Genomic DNA, 23,956 nt, shown 5'->3' on the forward strand with positions numbered 1-23,956 from the left:
GATATCACATCGTCCGTAGGGGTACAATACTCCACGCCATTATACCATATCATACTATACCATACCATACCACTATACCACATGCTATACCACGCCACTATACCATACCACTATATCAGTAATTTTTTTTAATAATTAAAAAGTCAATAATCTTCATTGGTTAAAAATTAAATAATATTTTTTAATCAAATATTTTCGCAGGAAAATCCGAGGTTATTTTTAAAAAACCTACTGAACTTGCTTAAAATCATAAAATTATACAGCTCCATTAATCAACGAGGTTTTTGAAATTGTTTTTTTTTGCTTATGTGTCAATATTTGGTTCGCGACACAATATTTTATTTAGCCTCTTGGGGCCGCGAGAAATTAGCCGAGGGGCCGCGGGTTGTAGACCTTTGTATTAGATGGAATTGGATCTCCTCCATGCAGTTCTCTTGCCGTCGACGATCAAAACCATTGTAGACGGATCAGAAAGAATGGATACATCGAATGAGCCTAGCGGAACGGGAAGCAGGATGGGAAAGGAGAGGGACAGAGTGGGTTGAGGGAGGGAGACAGGATGAGCGTGAATTGAAAGCGAGGAGAGGGGAGGGAGAGAGAGAGATAGGGGGGGAGACGGAGGGAGGACAGGTGGAGGGGGGCAGAGTTCCCGCCTCCCGCTCCGACCAAGACAGACGTTTTTCTTCCCCGCGGACTCAAACACCGCTCCTCGCGGGAGAGGAAGGCATAAACATCAGTCTTCCCCACGGTCGCGGCCGACTCAGTTCAGCTCCGCGCGCCACGGATTACCCGGCGGCCGAGGAAGGCACGGTGTCGCAGCCACCTTAGCTCTGCTTGCCTGCCTGTGAGAAGTGTCGAGTGCGGATAAGGACGAAAGTATTCCAAACTCGAAAATTGCTTTGGTGCGTGCACCGAGGGAAACCTTTGACGGCAGCACCACTACCAACCCCCAAAGGGGACACGGAAACCGTCTCGCGAGCCGTCTCCGCCACTGAAACGGTGAGTTTCGAGTTGCCCTAATGAGTGTCTGCGTATATGCATGCCTACTTAACTCGGGAAACCTTACGACGGAAGGGGATTTCTCTGGCGCCGTCCGGATTTGGATTTTCGGGACCCCCAGGGTCTCGGAACCCTCCAATTACATCACCGAAAAGGTTCGGGGCATGCTTTAAAACCGCTGTTTCTTCTAATACACGGCAACTTTGTTAAGTTAAATGTCTATATCTTCTCATTAGTCCTCATCCATTAGTTCATAATCACGGGCGTACCTAAGATCAAAACTAGTGGGGGGAGGGAAATCTATGGTTGTTCGAGTTGTAGGTAAGATTTAAGCATGGAAAAGGGGAATGAAATCAACATTTTCAGAAAACTGTTACAGCCCTTTATTAGTGTATAAAGTTATCTACTTGAAAAAATATTATTTTCCTAAAAGACATTTGCGATTTTTGCTTCTAGGGGGGGGGGCAGCTAACCCCTCCTCCCCCTCGCTGGGTACGCCCATGTTCATAAACTCTTTATAATATAATCGTCATTGTCGTCACCATATTTAGAGTAAAATATTTTTTCGCGGATAACATAAAAACAATTTAACTTAGAATTGTTGAGTAATAATAATATGTATTTAGCCAAGCACGACATTATGTCGTCCTACTGAGATCGAGAGGTCTTACCCAATAAAAATATTCCTTTTTAAACAAATGAAGTAAATCGTTAGATCAAAATGTAAATGTTCCAATAGAAAATTTCTTTGTGATATTATTGCGTTACATACGCATTTGCATGTGACTGTGTCCAATTTTTTCGCTAAAAAATTCGAGGTTATTTTTCAAAAACCACTGGACTAGCTTAAAAATTAAAAACATCATCAGTTCAATATTTTCTATATTTTCAATCGAAACTAACAATGCTTGTTGCTTTGTGGAGAAGCAACTATCTAACGAAAGAATTACGAACAAAGTTTCTAGTAGGTGAAAATCCCGGGACGACCTCGTTCTACTAAGTACTCAGTAGTTTGGTAGATCTTTTTCCTTGCGCTCTCGTAAATTCGCATTTATTCACCCCAAAATCTTCTATATAGGCACACTCACGTTGGTTATCTTTCAGCAAGAGCAAAAAAAATAAGAAACTATGGCGCCTTCGTCTCCTCTAGAAGAATTATTTTTTCAACTTCTCAAGAACCAGTTCACAATACACAACTTCGCTACTTAGGACATACATTTTTATGACGATTTTTATTAAAATTCCATTACCAAGGAATTTTAAAATATCGCTTGCACCATTACGCACAGTCAATACCGTGTTTGAAATATTTCAACCACAATCACAAGGAAGTCCGTTAATACAAAAGACAAAATCTCTTCATCTATCACCTGAGTGTTATTTTTAACTATTTTCCACTTCATTAATGGGATTTCAGCATTTTTCTTCCTTAAATACCATTAATTCTTCTTTTATTCCCATTCTGAAGTCTTCTTCGATTATGTCATCAAGGTAAAATCTGACTGAGATTCTGACACAACGTTTGGCAACACGGAATTAAAAAATAATTCGAGGCTTTATATAGAATGTCAACAATTCTATGAAGTGGCTTAATTCTAAACATACAATGACTCTGAAAAGCAATTATTTTACTTATTCCCTGTTCAAAAACCTCCTTAAAGAAAAACGCATTATGATTTGAATATGCGAAAATAAATTAAAGTAAAATTTGTCACTCACAAATTTTGTTATTCGCGAACGATCAATTTTCCTCGCCAATCTTGAGACGGATGAAAATGTTGCGTGTGAAAGTGTCAATACGATGGTAAAATGGGACTCCCTTTTGTACTGTAGGGCCGTGGCTTTTGTGTGCGGCACAGAGTGTTTTAATCATATCGCATGAAGTCTTTCAGAAGTTTTATCGGTGTGAAGATTCAATACAGAACTTCCTGTAGTGTAAAGAAAGTGGTAAGTAATGGCAAGGAAAACCCCACCTAAGACAAATAAATCAGATAGCGGGATATGTCACCTGTATTCACAGGAACGAATGAAAAAGAGGGAAGATCAGGAAATAGAACCAGAGGAAGACCTTTACAGACGAATTTTAGTCTCGAGCATCCAAGGGGAAGAAAAAGAAAAGCTAATAATTTTCCTTTCGGCTTTCAACTCGTCCGCTATCTTCCATTTCGGTTTTCCCACTAAAGAGACGAGAGAAATTCATTAAAAGCCGGATTTCTATATACCTCCAACTTCCAGCAATCATGATTTGGTGAAGAAAAGAATAACGCTTTTGTTTAAGATAACTTTGGATATACGATAATAACGCACATTCAAAGATCAACAGAATGACGATAAATATATAAGACAGTTAATTATCGAATGATAAAATAGGAGATAACTATACCTGAATAAGTGAAAATCACTCAATCAAAGGTCAGCAGACAGCTGAGAAAACTTAAGGGTAGAGAATTAGCCAAAAATGAAACCGGAGACAACTTTGCGCGGTCAAATCCGAAATGGACATATATTTTACCATTCATAAGTTAGCGCACCAGTTTTAGTTTTGTAAGAAAACTGGGACAGAATTGCTCATACATAGGTCGAAGATATGAATCATCTCATATGAAGAGCACTCTGAGCAGACTAGGTTCTGACATACCATCCTAATGATTGTGGAGGCTTAACAGAAACGAACCCCAAATGACTTTCAACAGCAGTGCAGTTGAACCTACGCAAATGATAGAACAACCAGCCGAAACAGGAATTTTCCTTTCCTCCATTTAGGGAAAACATCATTAGTTTATCAGCGTAAAAAAATCACCTATACCTACCGAGTTACACGGACGGATAAGACATGCCATCTGCGTCTCAAGTACTGTCTGAGATATCTGGTTAAAACCGCAAAGTGCACGCGATCAGTTTCACGCAAAAGGTGTGGATCGTCGCTACACGTTTATTTTCCTCGCCATACGCTTTTTATGAATCTGTTACACAACGACCAAAATGGATTGATCGAGCCATAATATTTTATGCCACCGTATTTTTAAATCGATGCTTTCCTTTTCGAAAACTGGTATGAAAGGTCATTTCCATTTGTCAGAAGCATGTGAGGAACAAAAACCGTAAAACATTTGAGCTGGCGCCACACAGGCAGACAGTTCTCTTCCTGCATTTTTACGCGGCTTCTTTTGGCATGAAAACAGTCTGACATGGTAGGAATGATAATTAGTAGTCTTAATTTGATGGTCTCCCTCTTATTAAATGAAATTAAATATATAGCTCGTGCATGTGCTCCGTTTTAAGGGACTTCTCATAGAGGATGTTTCTTTCTTGAATCATAATTAAAGAATTTGATAACATTCCGCATGATATCATCAAATCTTCGGAAAAAATGTTTCCTTGATTAATATTCAATATTCTTATCCTTCTATTGAAAATAAAATCTCCATTTCAAATACTGTCATTACTAAGCAAGAGTCATATCTAAAAGTATACGTGAATCCCAGTCGAAATTTTAAACTAATGTAGGGAGAAATAAATGTCCAATATCACCATTTATCTCACGGGCCACTTCCGCATATCTAGCGGACTATTGGCGATCCGCAGACCACCTATTCAATATGCATGAGCTTGGTTTACTCGAGAGTTACTTGCTAAAACAGTATTATTGTGGATTGCATAGTAACTTTCTTAAAACTACTCGGTAAGTGCAATTATGGTAGTAGCAAGTATTAATGACTGATTTTTCGACAAATTTACTGGACAATTCACTCTCTTGGTTGATAGAATCATCATCGTGGAGACTCACAGTACCCATTGAAACCTAAGTTATACAGGAGTGTAGAAAATTAGAAAATTTTGTTCATGGTGAAACAAAACATAGTACTATTCCACAAACTTTTATTTTAACAGTCAACTAGTTTCGAAGTTTACACCGTCATTATCAAGAGTCTTGATAATGTCGGTGTAAACATCGAAACTAGAGGACTGTTAAAATAAAAGTTTGTGGAATAGTAGTGTGTTTTGTTTCACCATGAACATTTCATCGTTCCACCAAGTAACGCCCAAATCAGTTGATTTTATTAGAAAATTTTGTGCATCCTTCTATCATCATGATCGAAAAAATCTACTCAGTAAAACTTTAGTTTATCGTTTATGCTCCCGTGAAGTGATTCGTGTGATTTTCTCCACCATTAACGTTTGATCAACACTGTCATGATTTTATGCCACCAAAAGAGAGTGTTTGAACCCCGTCAGTGATTTTAAGCGGCCTTGGCTTTCCTCTCTTTCGTTTCCTTTTAAATTTTGGCAAGAGGCTCTCACCTCCGCGTGGGGTAGTTTTTTAACGAATAACCCATCCCCCTCCCCACCATTGTCTCATCGCCTCCTGCGCCCTCCCGCCCCTAGATCTCCCGACGGATAGGGAGGACGATGTCGTCATCGGGTTGCCCCGTAGGTAACTTGTTTATTTTTAAACTCACCCCTCTTTATGTCTCTCTCTCTCTCAAGCGGGACAACGTGAGCATAACAATAACAAAAAGACCGCCGCCCTCCGCGGGACTCCGTGATGTGAGACGTCAATAAATTATAAAAGACGTACACGGAATGACTTTTTTGGCGTGTTACTTCTCAGCGCTATGACTCTTCGATGGTTCGGACTCGCTGGCGCTTCGAACTTCGCAAGATCATGCCGCAACGTCCGACCACGGCACTTGCACTCACCAAATGGATGAAAATTCTCTTTTAGACTAGATGGCAATCATTATTTCACGAGGGGATCGGGTTGGTGTAGTGCCTGAGTGTTGGCTGTCCACCCCGTGGGCTCGGGTTCAAATCCCGGCGGTGGCAGAGAATTTTCAGAGACTGCCCGATTCCTACTCGAGTGCTGTGTGGAAGAAAATTCAAGCTTTCAAGACTTTCTCGTGATGGGGATAGGGTGGGCACGGTTACCATAATGCTGGCTTCCTATCCTGTGGGTCCGAGTTCTAATCTCGGCGGAGTTGCATAGAAATTTCACTGAATAACCGACTCTGGCTAGAGTGATTTGTGGAGGAGGGTTCTTCAAGTATTGCACTCCGTCCGTCGGATGGGACGTTAGGCCATGGTGCCCTTGGCACCTTTCGTAAAGAGCAGGCTAATGCCGACGCCGGGTTTCTCTCCATCCTTCCTTCCATGCCCTTCCCTCATGGCGCATATGACTCAGATATGAGACGCCCCCTCCAAATACTATACCAATATTTCACGATTAACTAAGGATGAGGGGGAAATAAAATCCCTTTAAGCGTCCATATTGACTATTCATTGCTACTGACGATAGTTTCGATACTGTTATGTCATTACTAAGGATAAACTTTAGGTACTATTAAATCATTATCAGAGATCACTTTGATTGTAACAATATAACTAGATCAAAACCGTGATCGGTGTTTATTAACCCCTTGCGCTGTAATGACGAGCCTAGCTCGTCATGAACTTTCGACGCCAAACCGCGCAATGACGAGTGTCTCTCGTCATCAGATTTTCATAAGTTTAGCACTATTTTGAGGAGCAATATAATTATTGTGAAAGCTTAACAATGTTAAAAAATTCATAGTATACAAAAATAATTCATATTTAATGAAACGTGATTCATTGGAGGGATTAAAATGATTTTATTCGAGTAGCGATAGCTGTGTCCTCCATGTTTAATAATCGCATTTTATTTCACGTTTCTACGTTGATTACAAATTACAATATTATCATTTCATTACCTACCATTTGAAAAAGAACTACAGAAAAAATAAATAAAGAATAGGAGTACGATATTCGGAAAATAAATCGAAGTGGAAGGGGTTAATATTCAGTGTGCAACGTACCTAGCGGATTTCCCTGCATCGCGCTTCCAAAAATTTGAGCCGGAAACCTTACACAGTTCCCACAAGAGGGTATTAATATTAATTTATGGTGTTAAGGCAAACAAAAACGGTCAAAGTGTGAAGTAGCCTAGGGAAAGGATCTGGCCCCCTGAATGTGTGAAATTCACACGCCTGACGCTTAGTCAGTGTTGAGCTCTACCTTCACCTCTACGAACCAACTTTTTGGTTCCATCACTGAATGCACGCCTAACCTTGTACAATTTCGGACGGGTTCAAAGTTGATAAAGGTCTATCACACCGATGAATTACCTCACAATTCAGCAATCAATTCGCGAAGTTAAGCAACAGACTGACTGTTGCAAACGGGCAAAACGTCTACTTCTCAGCGCGATGACTCTGATTGATCTGACTTTAATACGCTCAGAAGTACGCAAGATAATATCGCAACAGTCGACGAAAGATATTAATCATTTATAAATCGCTTATTTTTAACGCAGCCATGCATAGAAATTCCAAGAAATAGTTGATAGACAAAATCTGTTATTTTCATGGAAGAAGATTACTTAACACATTTCAATCTCCAGTATCCTAATACTTTCGATTTCTTGATAAGAATAATGTAGTATTAGACATGGAAAAATGTACCATATTAAGATATCTTATTTAATTCCATAATATTTTTACTTCAAATAATTGAAATCTTTCACTACATGAACCAAATAGAAAAAAATTAAGGCGATGAAAAGCTAAGTTATATTATTCTGCCCTAATCCAGATTATTGTATGCCCTAACGCCTCCTCGTGATTCAAGTTTGAACGTTTGAGTTTATCTTTAGGTTGTCTCTTCATTGTTTGAGAAACGTAGAAAGTTATTCCTTCAAAAAAATAATCATCTTCTTCTCTTGTAACGTTAACGGTTCATGTCAAATGTATCTTTGATTTATAACATTTTAATTAGAAATTATCTCTCATAAGTGCCGACATAAGATACCTAAGATTTACAGCCTACATAAATAGCAAAACATATATACCTCACACAATTCTTCAAAACAGGGTTCCATATCTTTTGGTGAGGATAGAGCTCACACCAGGCAAATACAGGCTTGTAAATTATTGGTAATAAGAATCGCTTAGGAATTAAAATAATTGCAATATAGTTACCATTTTCAGCGCCCATGAGAATACTTTACATTTGTCTCGTATATTCTACGTAATCATATATCTAAGCATAACTTTTAGATAAACTGAGTTCAGCGAACCAATTTCATCCCCAAAGACGGCGTCGGCTGAGATAAAAGAAGTGAGAAACGTTTCCTCTCCGCAAGCGATCGAATGGTGAAGAATTCCGAATAACGGTTGATTTTTCCACCTCTTCCGACTACAAAGAAAGCCACCTCGGGATAAAACATTATCTTGAGGTGGTGATTAAAACAAATCCTTGTAATCAAGGCGAATTTTGAAGAAATTTTCTGGCAACACCATCGAAAATTTCAAGAGTTCTATGATGTCTGCCACATGTCTTAAGAATCACTTTTAATAGCATTTCCGAGAAGTCATGACTTAGATTAACCTTTGCGTGTTTTCGCTTTCCGTGAATTTATATATATGTATGCATCAAAAATCACCGGGATCCTTCGAGGCGAATAACGGTACGGTGAATCCGGATTTATAGTACTGCGCGAGCGAGGAAAAAAAAACATTTGAAATGGCAGAAGGTGAAAATTAGTCTGAAACTTCTGGTTCACGAATTACCTTTCCTTATCCTGGTATTTTTCCCCGAGAGCATCCTCACGCAATGGCAGATATAAGTTATTTTTTCATTCATTTACTTTTGTGTAGGAACATTACGTTGAAAATGATACAGCATATAACATATTCATATACAATTTCTCAATAATAACAACACATTCTAGGTGACATAAATTATTGACAGAGCGAGTACTGAGCGAGGAGGTGATATTGAAAATGGTGTTAGAGGGCAGAATGTTAGGTAAACGAGGGAGAGGAAGGAAGAGAATAGGAAATGAGGATACTTAAGAATGGGGACGAGAGAAGACGAGGCGTTTGAGATGCGTGTGTGGAGAAGAATAGAGAAGGTTAAGTGGACGGAGAGGAAGAGGAATGCCGAAGTGCTGGACATGGTGGGTGAAGAGAGGCAGCTTCTAGATGAGATATGAAGAGACGGAAGATATGGATGAAGGGGGTACAAAGCGGGGAGGGAATGTTAAAAACAGTGTTAGAAGGTAGAATGTTAAGTAAACGAGGGAGAGGAAGGAAGAGAATAGGATTTTTAGGTAGAATGAAAGGGGATAGGCCTTATTATTAATTGAAGAAGGAAGTTCATGAAAGAAGGTCAGGCTGCCTGAATGCTTTTTTAATTTTTTAAATTAATTACGCCACGGAAACCTTCCTTTGCTATTATAATACCTTGATAATAATAATTTAATTTCAATGAAAGGTATCCAAAAATTAATTAATGATCACGGTCACAAAATGAATCATGTGTTTTCTCGCAAGATCAACACTCTTTTTTCCCGCGCTGATTTTCATTGAAAAAATTACACCCCTAAGATCTACTTGATCTTGAATACCTTAATTATCTCATCAACCGGCTCGGTCCAACAGTAATCAAGGCCTTATGTCCCGCTATCAAGAGTTAAATACTTCATACATGAGGAGACGTGGAAAGTATTGCTGCTTTTTGAAACGAATGCTACAACTCCTCGTTCGAAGGAATTTTTTTTAATTAAATGCGTTGAGTAACATATGATCAATCTTCAGATAATGAGCAAGTTACTAACATACTAGTGTGATAAACAAAATAAAAATGTCTTCCTTCCCCTTATAAATCCAGTAATTCTAAAAATGTCGAACAGAGATATCATATCAGTCCATGGTATAATAATTACGGCCGTTATATGGCTTTGATGGATAAAACAGTGCATTTGATATTCAAGAACACGATGTGGTTCAAAATCATTGCTAACTCGAAATAAATTCTATCGAAGACCAAGACGATTTTTACCGACCTATTAAGACTAAATTATATGTTTTGGGACAACATAAGAGGTAAAAAAAAGTAGCTGTAGCTATTTTTCTCATGTAATTCCAAACCAGCATTAAATTCACGAATTTTTTCCTAGAAGTCATTAATAGAATAAATGACAACACATGTTGGCACTGAAAAATTAATGCATAAGAAATGGGAGCTATTAGAAAATTATGGAGTATCAATTACCCATAGGAAGAGTTTAAGGTTCGTCAGCATTTGGCTTCAATGTTCGTCAATGAGTTATACAGACTGAAAAATTACTGAATTACTTACGCAGTCCATCTATCGCATCCCCGCAACAGTGAAATGTAGCGCGTCCCCTAATGATGATCAATGCTTAAAATCTTCGATACGAAAACTAACAATAATGCATGGCTCCTACATGATGAATGAAATAAAGCTATGGTTATAGGTTCAGGAAATAACAACAGATACTAAAAAATCCTCCGAAGTTATCTTATACAACATATGAGTAGGTATGCGTCATTAGCTTAGAAAAAAGAAGACTTTATTAATGTATGAGAGTAAATGCAAACTTATCACAAAATCGATGAAAAAATCCCCAAAACACAGACAATCCTGTGGTAACTTACTATAATTGAAAATATCATGAAAGCCACATGTTAAGTGGGGAAAAGCATACCCGCGGTAGGAAGATATAACATGATTTGGGAAAAATAAGCTCTCAAAAATCACCAATAGAGATGAATATTTTCTCGGCTTGTATCTTTTTAAGGCACGCATTTGATGTATTAATCGTGAAACTGTCCGTAAACGTACACAGCTGTACGCATTTCACAGCACGACCTTCGCATCGAAGGCTCTTTTGGTCAGCAGCACTTCCGTGCTCGATTTCATATTCGCGTGCGATCCTTCGTGCTTGAAATACAAGCCATTTGTATGGTGAACCGTCGCAGCAGTGGAGTTCCTCAGCATAAATTTAAACCGGAGGAAATGCTGATCTTTTATTGCTCCATCGAGTCAACCGTTACGTCGCCGTCGGCTAGCTTTCGCAATCACTGATATTAACGCAAAATTCCAAAGCATTTGATAGATTTTAAATTTTTTCGGTAGTCTCCTCGTTCCCACTTTAATGTGTGGAGATTCTTTCATTTCCCTCCATTTTTATGAGCGGAATTTTTCACTCCCCGCGATATCAATCTTTCCCATGAATCTCGTCTTTTTTTTACTTCGCAACAATAAAATGGAAATTATTTTCCTTCGCTCGATGTTTATTGAGCTTTTATCAGGCAAAAGGCAAACGTCCTCCAATCAATTAAACTACTTCCCCAAATGCCAGCGAATTCGATCGAATTTATGATACTTACGAGGCAAGAAGAAATTCGATAATGAGATTCTAAGCCATAAACTCCATCCAGCAAAAGCTTTTAGGTTGTCTTCGCTCTGAGAGAGGAAGAAAATGCTTCTTAATAGCAAAAATTCATCAATGGTGAAAAGCAGCGATATATATATAATATAAAATCTAGAACACTCTCCCGCAGCATTGCATGAATATCGATTGAGAACGAGTTGCAAAGAACTATTGATCAAGGGTCAAATTCTCCAAAAATCTACCTCAGATTGAACTAGAGCAATTTTCGGCATTTTGCGCATGCGACTAATATATGAAATGGTAAAATCTGAGAGCACGTGATTGGGGTGATGGTTCTGTTAAGCTGATTCCAACGATTTTGTTTATTTAGATTAAGTATATTTGAATTATAAAGTTTATTTCCTTGTTATCAATTATTGACGAAGAAGTATCACGACTTTAAAGAAATCCATTTTAAAATATACAAGAATTGCCATGAGAGAAAATTTCCCTGGACCGGGAATCGAACCACGGACCTTTGGCTTCCCGGGCCACTGCGCAGACCACTACGCTATCCAAATTCTTCAATTCCAATGGCAATTATACCTTTTCTCATGGCAATTCTTGTATATTTCACCGCCGTTCACGCGGCAGGTTTAGAAATATTACATCCATTTTTAAATATTTTATTTAGTAGCTTTTTTCGACTTCCAATTATAATGCTAAAGTGAGAGTTGCAATGTTAGTCTCAGCTCTTGGTTACTACGAAGTCACATACACCACTCTTGTATATATTTACTCTCAGATGTACTCCCAGAATATTCCCCATTGAAGTCCATTTGGTGAAATATTTGACGCCAACATCCATCACAGGACATTGGTTTGAGGGATTTATTTTATCAAGCGGAAAACGAAGCGGGAAAAAGAGCCGCGAGATAAACGAAGTGGTTTCTTTGCTTTACTGTCCGTTTACCTTCCCCATTCAAATGTTTACCTCGCGTATCGCTGTCGTATTGATACGATGGGGCTAGCAACACCATGTGTGGGTTTTGCGACGCGGCGAGAAGGAAGGAGGACAAGAGATACTAAAAAAACAGTTCTCACCATATTCTTACCATTTCCACAGATCTCACTGAGGGCCAGCGAAGTACTGGGTTTATTAAGTGTTACGTTGGAAAGTATTCGGTCGTGGAGGAGGTTTGCTGATCTAGATTATTCGTGAAATGATTAAGGATGTCAAATATTTCCCGCTAATTGATAGTGGGATGAGTTCTTCTTGGATGGTTTCGAAGCTTTGTTCTAACGAAGAGAATTTGCCACCACAAGTAGAAAAATAAGTTATACTTCAATTTCATTTTGATCGAATTTGGAGTTTCTCTAACATCTAGTCTCTAAATTCTTTTGCGTTAGATAAGAAGTTATAATAATTGATATACAAGACGAAAAAATCCCCGGACGCATAATATATTAATTTCATTTTCTAATCTCCAAACTTTCGGCAACATCTCTACGACTGAGAAAATTTCTCACATGCGCCATTCAAAATTTCTCCGACGGTTGCAGTCCAGGAAAAATAATTCCAACTAAGGACATCGTAGCTCCTTCGAGCTCATAAACCCTACAAATCATATTTTCAGCGAATGACTTTCCTGGCCATACTTGAGAAAACACTAATGATTTCAAATCATCCACCTTTCAAAGCATTTAATATCATAAGATGCCACAATAATGGGTATGCATGACGAAAAAATCCCCTTGGACGCGTATAAATAATATTCTGGAAGTACCTCTGAGTAGGGATGTGCGACTAGTACTTTACGATCTCGAGTCGAGTATCGAGTCTAGCTTGGTAATTTCTGAATCTGGCAAAATGATAATGCATGCACCAACATATTCTCATTTTTCCAATCCCCTGGTGATATATATGTATACGCGCCACACATTTTGTTGGGCTACCATGTCTATTCGGGGAGTGTAACCTATTACTTTTTCTCGAGGCTATTCCACGGGGACTTTGGGAGGTCGACAATACGCCCTTGCGATCTATCAAAAATGGCAACACAAGGGAAATGAAAGCTTCAAAGAGGGCGAGCCGCACATAGCTGATTCCATTACCAAGGCTATGACCGCGCATGCCACTTAATGTGATAATAGCGCGGCGTAGGGTTCTCAGCATTGACCTGGAGAGCCAAGGGCAGCGGTTTGATACACGGTCCAGGTGGATTTTTTTCACTCGAGACTCAACGAGCGAATTTTATTAAAGTTTGTACAGCAAATTCGAATTCATATGCATCCATGTGATACCACGCGAGCCTTCTATAGGATAGACAAGGATTGAGTACTTTGACTTGAAATGCACCATTTCACATACTTCTCAGAGTTAAGTTAGCATCTCATTAGCACATAAGGAGAAAGTGCAATTTTAACGTTGGCTTCATTACGATTCAATGACAAAGTTTTTAGTGCATTGGATTCATTTGAAAAACCTGAAATGATTGCATCCTTTTCTGACTCTACCCTGTTAACGATACGACGGAATTAAGATTTTAGACGGAATTTTCAGATGTTCCCTTTTCATCACAACTGTTTTCGATTTCTACCTGACTATACCATTCCTTTGATACTTTTGCCGAGTGACTCATCTTCCTCTTCCCCTAAGTCTTCCCAGATTAATCAAACGTTCATACTCACCTTTTCTTTTCTCAAACAAACTCCACTCAACTTTAATAAGCATATGGCACGAAAATTTTCATTATCATATGGAAGAAGTAACCGGCACCTGAGGGCATTCGCGCGATGGTGGAAGTGTAGGGAAGAAAGGTTGGAGAGAAATCTAGAGTCGGCAGTAGGCAGTCCTTAACCCTTCAAGGTCCAAGGGACATATATGTCCCATTTTTTTTAAATTCTCTCAAAATTAAATGAGAAGGTGTATGATTCTAAGAATTGGTTCTATTGAAGAATAGGCCATTGGCTTCTAGTTTAAAATTCTTTTTTTAATATCCTTCAGATATTGTAGTTCCCACAGAGTTAAGAGCTCTCACTTGAAATGCTGTTTACGAAGTGAAAATTTGATAGTTTATTACAGATAGATAAGAAGGTCAACTATAACGGAACTTTCGGTTTATCTTTTGCGCGTACCTAGCCTGTGGAGTTAGTACGAAAAACTCCGCATTTGTGCTTTAATTTTCACAGAATTAGTGTTTTTATGTCATGGGACACATATGTACCATAAGGGAGCGAGGATTTGTATTATTTCACTTCCCAGACTGTATCTCAGAAACTATAAGAGATATAGCTTTAATACACATGTTTTTTTTAATCTACGCATTAATATTAGCCTAAAAACGTATATTGTTATGCGATCTAATGGCTGCAATCTTTATGGACCTTAAAAGGGTTAACGCAAAGCACCAAGGGGCAAACGTCTTACCCTATGGACGGAATGTTGTACTTGGAGCGTCATCCACTCAGCCATCAAACAGTGATCGACTTCTAAGAGAAAAATCTCCGCCACTGCCACTATACACATCGTCTAATTAATTGTCTGTTTGATATTGAAAATTAAGCAGTAGAAGACGATAGTAATTATTGGGAATAAATGTAACGGAGTCGTACCGAGTATTTTAATACTGCGTTTCACTCCTTCACTAACACTGGAAAAGTTACACTGATCCCCTGTACATTTGTATTGTCATTTTCCCCTGCGTGAGCACTTGCCCACATTCATCGCCGCTGAAGAGGTGGTACATATACTCACCGGCAGCTGTACGGTTTCCGGGTAAAAAGCCGGGGCGAAAATTGAGAGGGATGGACGAAATAATACTGCATTTCACAAACTACCCAAGATCACTTAAATCTTTCGGCTTGATACGAATTTCTTTATTTGTTAGGGAAAGTGCCTCTAGGCACTGATCCGCAAGTCCGTCGCGCAAGTTGCATTGGCTTCAATTAAGACCTCATATCCTTGACTTTGATGGACCGCAAGGGCATTACAACGACCTCCCATGAATCCTTGCATAATCTCTGCTCCAGCAACGAACTTTGGCTCCATAGCGACCCAGAGAGCCAAAAGTCTGTGGCCTATTCCTGAAGATATTTTTCTAAAGCATTTCAATGTAGCTAATAAATGCTGACTAGAAGGAAAATGGAAACTCAATCATAAATTTTGACAATATTGGGTATTTTTCAGCATTAACCTACTCCTAAAGGGTGATAGAATCTATGCTATCACGTCATATAGTCAAAGCTATTTGAATTGATTTAATATGGCATTAAAATGAAAGAGGTAACCTTAAATTGACATTCATAGGCATTCGAAACCTTGAAATTGAAACATGCTATTTAAGCTTGGCATAGGTCTGATCTTTGTCATTTCTTCAAGCCCAAATAATTACATTAATGGTCTGCCTCATTCAGCAAAGAAATCGTTAGAAATAAGATCCATCAATTATAAAAATTTAAATGGCTCCTAGTGAGAGACACTATGGTGATAATTTTCGTATGCGCACGGTTCCTACCAATTAGTTCAAGCTATAACTCGTAAAAAATAATTAGAAAAAATGTAGAATTCAACATTTAATTGTACATCATTTACTGATTTGAATTTTACAAATCCTCATTCAGGAAAATTATATAGATAACATATGCTTACGACGCATTATAAAAACACGAAATCATTCAAATGGTATTTTGCAGGTGAAAAATATTCTTGCATCTATGAAAGGTTAAGACGATTATCACGCTATTTATTAGCATCATTCAATTTTTTAGTCATCCATACTCTAAAAAAAAGTCTCGCGCTCAGGTTTGCTCGCCTAATGTTAAAATATAATCTGTTTTCCGAGGTAAAAATTCAAATTCTTTCTTCCTTAAGAAAAAGTAGGTGAAATAATATTGGGTTTTTATACCATTTAAATCATGAATTAGCACAAATGAAGCCTCAAATATGATAACGTTCCACGGAACTCCAGCTGCGGAACATGTGAGGTACGATATGGCCTTGATCTCAAACTCAAAGTACGTACGACCAGAGTCCAATTGCTGCGAATAGAAGTCAGTGATGCGGTGAGTCACATCCCACGGTAATGTAAAACGGCCTCAATTTTCCTATCCAAAAGGTTTCCGCGCGATAAAGTAGCAAGCGGGAGACACCCTGGCTCTTTACCAATGCAGTTTACGGTTGTCGCCAAGGTCAAAGCGTTCAGATCACACTCTTATAAGGTGTACCGTAGAGATTTCCGCAAAGAAACACAAAGAGGCATGCATTTCCCGATGAGATTGTCTCCTTAGACGACCCTTCCTGATCACGGAAGTCGTATATAGCTTAATCAAGGGGACTGCATAAAGGAAGCCCAATTCTATCCCATACAAGGCTAATTTCTATTCCCACTTCGGTCGCATTTTAATCGGTTTTCAAACATGTCCGCGGCGCAGTGATGAGTGCAATGCGATTTTTTTTCCAATATTTTGCAGTATAATGATTTTCATTGCGAGGAATAGCTTTGAAAAGTGATGAATATGATAAATCACATCATAACGTATATAAATTTCGATTGATCCCCTAATTATACCTTATTTCCGTGTGAAACTCGGATCACTCTGTCAGTCAGCGACGCGAGTGGTGACTTATGTAAACCCATTTAAATGCGCGGTGGGTGACAACACATTTAGAGGCCGACTTGAGGGTCCACTTTTATAATATTCGTGGGCTTAATACTCTGAAGTCTAAGCCCGAGTATACCTGGGGATGAATATATTCTGCCACGGACCTCAGGCTGAGTAGATCTGAGCTCGGTCTGTCGTATTTGATTCTGTGAAAAAAATATTGCGTGCGTTATTCTCAGGCCCGAACAATTTAGCCTCTTTTCTTTGCTATCTGGTCTTCTTGTAAGCAGGGTGCTGTCATTTAGCAGCTCCTATGTACTTTTTCGGATAAGGACATTTTTTATTTAAAAAATCCCTGGGTTTTTGTGGCAACCCGCTCATAATATATCACGCAACCCGCTCATAATATATCACGGGCTTCAAAGAGCTAATGGAAAGAATCGGGCGGATACCTACCCGTTAAATACTAAGAATCCAGTGGTTATCCGTAAAATAGCGCGCAACCGGTGGTTTTCGAACTCCCAGGTTAGGCGACGTATGAACTTACATCTCTGTAACCACGAGATATTGATAAACAATATTTTTTTTAAATACCCAACCTTTCATTGAGCAAATACATTGATCAAACAGTGTGATATGACATTGTATTTTTTAGTTTATTTAACATACATAAAACTTCAATAAAATTTATTTATGCACAGCATGTGGCAGAAATTTCTCTTAATTTCATTGTTTCTGAAGGTACCTACTGAAAATAAAGTACGGTTCCAATGTGCCACTCTGAAAGTTATCTTCTCTTAATTTCACTGACAATCTTAGCCTAGCACGTAGCCTCCGAGTCACTTTCCCAATCTAATTATGCATTAAGTTCATGCATTTTTTGACAAACTTCACCGCTCTCCATAGTATTTTATTCAGTTCACGTACTATATCTATCTACGCTGGATCCCATATGCTTGTCGCATATTCGATTTTCAGCATATTGACCTTTATCTCTCAACATATTCCCACCATGAAGAGTTGGAAAGCACTACAGCGTTCTAAACGGTTAAACACACACTGGATCGTCAGTGAAAACAGGGTCATCTCCGGTTCTTTCCAAGAGAGATACAATACCGAAAGAGGGCAATCGAAAAACGTTCCCAGAAGGAAACAAAAGTCGAATTTCGCAGATGACTGGGAGTGGCAGATATTCACTCGGGTGGAATAAATTATCTCCTCCCAGCTAAGTTCCCGTTTTGTGCAGCGACCGTGCTGCTGCATTGTCAAAACAATAGTGCCGCCCTCTGTACGGAAGCCAGAGAGTAGTCCATTGGGTGGAGGCGGGAATCTACTGGAGCGAAAAGTAGGCTTGCGATCTCGAACCAATATCACCAGGAAACATCTAGTAGACGACGCGCCAAATTTCACATCAGTTTCTGCTGCTTCACTCGATGAGTGGAGAAAAGTTGAAGGTAGAAATGGAGATAAATCTGTGAATTTCCACTGAATTTTTCAACATATTTACAGTTTCCTGAGGTGTGGAAGCCTTGCCGATGCAGTATTAAAAATTGTTATTAACAGGAACGATCACCGTGTGAATTAAACACTTACAAAAGAAAAATGAATGGTTGAAAAATAGAGAAAATTCAATAAAGAACGTTTTTTTATGGAGACCTCTGAAGTGACTGCAGGTAGGTACAGAGAATACTCTCTTCCTCGCAAGCGGCGAAGAAAAGTTCAGGACGAATTTAAGATATTCTCAGCGAAAACTTTCAGCTAACAAAACTACAAAATGATGTGCTGAAATAATGGATCATGCTCATCGCATTCTTTGAATCAAATTAAGTATATATCGATTGCTAAGTTCGAACAACACGTATCTCAAAAATAGCAACTTATGAGGAGAGCAAAAAACGATTTATTTTTTTAAATTTCACATAATTTCATTGTAATAAAAACCAAAAATGCATAAAAACTGAAAAATAAGTATATATTTGCAAACAAATAGTTGCTTTTTGCTTGAATTTTATTGTTTATTAAGAGTATTAGCAGTATTAACTCAGACCGGCCAAATTTTGCGATACGTGTTGTTAGAACTTAGCCATCGATATGCAACTATTGAATAATTGCAACCTACGAATGTGGAATTACTAAGTTATTTCCAATCTCAATCAATCTCATCAAACCACAGCGGTTTTCGGCGAGTTATAGGCACCAGTATTTTCCTTAGCAACGCATCTAGCTTTAGTGATCGAAGGTACGGCCCCAACTCCCTAGCTTCGAGATAATTATTGCGTATCAGAACGGGAGACTCGGAAGCTAAGCCCCGCGGCAAGGGAAGCGGATACCTCGTCACCAACCGGATGAGAGTGAATGCATGCGGAACAGCACCCACGGAATCACATCCTCTTAACCGCACTGTGAACCGCATTTGTTTCCCCCATCTTCGACTTTGGAATCGGTTTTGAAATTCCAGAAATTTCTCGAAGAAAACTGAATGGACAACCCATCGACATCGGCCTCGCGTGAACGGAAGGGATACAGCTAAGTCATACTTTTTCTCGGAACCGTTGTCCCTTCGTTGGCTCGAGCGCAAATCGGAACCGGTGGGCGATTTTCCGAGTCAAAGGATGTATCACTACCGCGCGACCACTTGGATTACCCATGCCTGGTTCCCAGACGTACTGGCTGCAAAATGTATTAAATTTTTTGGGTATTTACCAACTTTTCTGTTTATATTACCAACTAACAGTTTTATTTTCGTGGTAGAATGTTCGTGTCCTCGGTACTCTCCCAAGTTCTGGTCTTACCGCGTGTCGAAACGAGAGCTTTGAGTGAGTATCAACAATAAAATTGCGCAATATCACCCATTTTAAGATTAATTATTTCAGTCAATTGTAATCGAGAAACTTCGCCCAACCTAAATTATTTAATGTCCTTAAAAATCCAGAGTATTAATTAAAATGTCGGAAAGGCTGGATATCCCTAGAAAAATCGTTTTCATGGTAATTACTAAGTATATCCAAAGAAATGTGGACAAAGCATGCTTAAAATTGTCTCCCTTACCTCCTCCTGAAGTACTGCAGATTCCTGCAGAAACACCCTGTATTCTAACTATTTTTTTCCATGACAACATCAATGCTGCGCTGAAACAATGCGAGAAAAAAGCAGACCACTTGTGACCTTCCTTTGAATGTCATCTCGCACTAAGCCGAGGCATTAACCGCGCGACCCGATATCTTAGGCGGCACAACGTTCACCCTATTTATTGAATGAATCCTTTCTTCCCAAGTTTACGATTCGGACATCATGCTCACTCACGCAGCGCAAAAATGCAAACGCTGCACCGCCTTGAGATTTCGCAGCTGCACACTCATTTCGCAATCCCATTATTGAAACAAAACAAAAGCGTCGAGGGATTAAGTGGGTCCCATCTAGACCCATACGGAGTAAGTAATCCATTGCTTTTGCTTACGTCCGACTGTTACGCCCGACATTCGCATTCCGAGCGCGATTACAGCTCGCGAACAATGGGGGCGCTTCACGGAGTCAAAAGTGGGGGAGTAATCCCATCTGCGACCGCTTTCGTCGCTTGGAGACGGAAATAAACAAAAAAGAGAGACGAAAAAGAATATCTCCGAAAGAACAAACGAACAAGGCAATGCCTTCGTTCCGGCTTGGGGAATTGTCGCGGATGTGAGCAATGGTTAAAAAAAAAGGAAGAGACCGCGAGATAGGAGATAAAGACGTCGAATCTGAAGGAAACGTCGGAATCTGCGATGAGAGAATCACGACCGCAATAGGAAATGGACGTTTGGAGGGGAAGAAGATCCCGCAAGAATATCGCTCGCAACTGGCGTCATTGCGACACTCAAGCGCAAAAACACATGAAGGTGCTTGAAAGTCGTAAATGACTTTCAAGCACCTTCATGTGTTTTTGATTGATGAAAGCGATTCACATCCTCATAACGTCTTTTCTCCGTTAACATGCACTCACCCCCATCAAACTAATTATAATTCCAATTCCTCTAAACCTCAATCTTACTAACGTGTTCACTTCATGCGCCTTCATCTCGGCGCCCTCCTAACCTTTGCGGCCCAATGTCACTGTCTCGCTGTAGTAAGGGCAAGGCAATGGAAGAACTAAATGCGGTCATTATCTAAAGCTGGCATTCTAGCTATCCTGTTGCTACCAGTGAATTAGCCCAAGAGTTTTCTATAGAATACCATTCAAGGGAGCTCAAGCTATCCACACATGAGTGAATATTTTTTTGTTTTTTATATCAATGAAGAATATTTTAGAAGAACAATTTATCAAGTGCTACATATGGAGCATGTTTTTGTCTATGGGAGCGAGGCTTGGGCGTTGGCAGGTGCAGAGAAATCAAGGTGCAACTGAAGAATGATGACGATAAAATGGATCGACCGTGTAAGTAATGAGGAAGTGCTAAGAAAAGTGGGAGAAAAGAGAAGTCTTCTGAAAACCTTAGGGAGAAGACGAGACAACTTAGTTGGCCACATAATGATGCATGATGGTCTGATGAAAACAATAGTGGAAGGACAGGTGGAAGGGGAGAAGGACAAGGGACGGCCTCGAATGAGTTACATAGGACAGGTTATAAAGGATGTAAAAGAGAATGAATACATCGCTATGGAGAGAATAGAATGTTTCGTAGCACGTGCTGGTGAAAACTTTCAGCCAAAGACTCATGAGAAAGAGTTAGCAGGGCATTATTGGAGGAATGTACCTGATATTTTTGTGATGGCACTTTTTCCCTGCAGCATTAAAAGAATCCTTAAGCGCGTGTACGGATGTCACTGAACATCGTGCTATATTGTGTAGGTCACATTTATTCAACGGTTGCACTGCTAACATACTTTCCGGGGACGGTAGAGGATGGTAGTAGATAATAATGATTTTCCATTGTCTCTTTATAGGCATGTGCGAGTAGTACTTTTTTATCTCGAGTCGAGTATCGAGTCGAGTTGAAAACTACTCGCGAGTACCGAATCGAGTCGAGTCGAGTGTGGTAATTTCTGGACCAGGCAATAAAAAAATGCATGCTCCGACAAATTTCCCTTTTTTTCCAATCCTCTAGTACATTTTCTATTCTGAATGCTTATCCTGATATAAAATGGGAAAAATAACGAATAACGTTGATGATAATTGTGTCAGCATTAGGTTATGTATGGAAATCAATGTATCATAAACAATTGAAGCACAGTTTAAATGAATTAACCCCTATTCATATGTCGAAAATTTAATGAATACGTGTATCCAAACGGTTTGGAGGAGCTCTGAGTAAAGGCATTTGCGCAATAGTAATAAAGATTACATACGTAAGTTAATCAATGGCTTACTGTCCTCGACAGCTCTGTAACAGAAACTACTCGACTCGACTCGGCATTTGCAATGCGACTCGAAACACTCGAGTCGAGTAGCAACCACTCGACTTGACTCCGATTTTCGACTACTCGCACATCTCTATCTTTTTATCATTTTTTCTAAGAGTAGCCTTGATATTTGCGTTCACAGAGTCCCCAAGGTCCTCGTTGCCAACTAAAAGAATGCACAATACGTTATTCGCATCAAGTAGGGGCTACCCGTTGGCTTTTACTCCCGTTGCGTCGTTGCATTTCCCCGACAGTGTGCGCCACACGAGATTTCAAACTTGATCCCGCTTTTTTCATCTCAAATCTCCCTATTATGCTTGCGGGGCTATCAATTGTAATTACATCCCTTTGGCTCGCCGACGTTGACCAACTGGAACTAACATTTTATACGTCCACTTTATGCTAGCTGATGAATGAGTGATATGTTATAAAGTATTGGAGCAAAGTGATAAGCTCGAGCTCTATAGCTACTACTGAATAGAGAATCGCTCTCACTGGGATTATTGAACCGCTCAACAATAGGGCATTCCGCGGATTAACGGATACCTGATTTCAAAAACAACGGAGGAATTGCTAGCGGTAAAGCTGGCAAGTTCATTCGAGTGTGACAATTCCGCAGAGAAAACATCATTCGTCTTGACCTTACTTCGCGCTCGCCTTGACCTCGACTTTGCAGCCAGCAAAAATTTAAGGGGAACAAAGACGCCTTATTAGTTAAATTCATGGAAGCGCTTGAAACTCAACTTCTCAGCGCTGATTCGGAGGATCCTAGTTTTAGCCAATATCAGGCCCGAAACTAGTGTGGGTCAGGGGGGGGGGGGGGCACGTGCTCCGGACGGCAGATTTAAAGGTTGACAAAATTTGAAAATGTTATTTTTAAAAAGATTTATTTTTCAAATTTATAATATAACGATCAATATGGTTACATTTTATTTGATTTTTTGCATATCATATCAACTTTATTACACGCACACACACTTTATACCAAATTATTTTCTTCGTTGAGTGAAAAGACACGAGAGTTAATGTAGCTTATAAATACGGTGAGTAATTTCAACTACCGCATCTCAAAAAATAGCTTCCCGTGGTATTATATTTTATTAGTGGGGGAGAGTGAATCAGGGGATGGGGAGCAACAAACTAATATTTGCTCCCCCTGACAAAACGCTCAGTTCCGACAATGGCCAAGATCAAGATGAATGAATTTTCCTGAACGATTTTTCAAGCGCAGACTGATGCGTCGCAAAAATAATGAATAAAATCATTAAAAAATAGTTGCAGCTGTACCATTAATTAGAGTAGAGGAAGCTCTTATTCGAAGGTATTGGTTGACTTACGCCCTCAAGTTCGGTTCATTCAGTTTCCACGCATCAATGACCGAAGCCTGAAATAGATACGGACCACCACGATGAAAGCTAGACCCCAACTTTGATCCAAGAATCTATTTTTTCTCGTGCTGACAGATCAACCAAAATTACATCGAACTTAATAGAGACAAACTAGGATTTCTTGTGGAGTGGCTCCACAAACTTCGCGAACATGCCCGCGGAAAAGAACTATAGTAAATTTCATGCTACTAAAATGCAATAAAAATTAACAAACAACAAGGAAAAATAGCACAGACTTTACTCTTCCCCTTAAACGTAGCACTTCATTTCCGAAAGAGTGTACAAATACCCCTAAAAATGCATGGCTGTAATGAGTAAAGTGGGCAAGGTAAAATGTGCCTCATCCAAATAATGAAATTGAAATAATATCGAGCGGACACGAAAATAGCAT

General features: G+C 39.3%; 1 protein-coding gene across 1 annotated transcript in view; it reads left to right on the plus strand.

Annotated features, from left to right (window-relative positions):
• The first annotated feature begins 671 nt into the window (after window positions 1-671).
• The window catches only part of LOC124154293 (shootin-1-like), a 75,434-nt gene continuing 52,149 nt past the window's right edge, over window positions 672-23,956 (plus strand). The window contains exon 1 of the mRNA XM_046527918.1: window positions 672-999. The gene's annotated coding sequence lies outside the window, so the exon portion shown is untranslated. The remainder of the gene's footprint in view (window positions 1,000-23,956) is intronic.

Source organism: Ischnura elegans, chromosome 2, assembly GCF_921293095.1.
Source record: "Ischnura elegans chromosome 2, ioIscEleg1.1, whole genome shotgun sequence".
NCBI classification, from domain to species: Eukaryota; Metazoa; Arthropoda; class Insecta; order Odonata; family Coenagrionidae; genus Ischnura; species Ischnura elegans.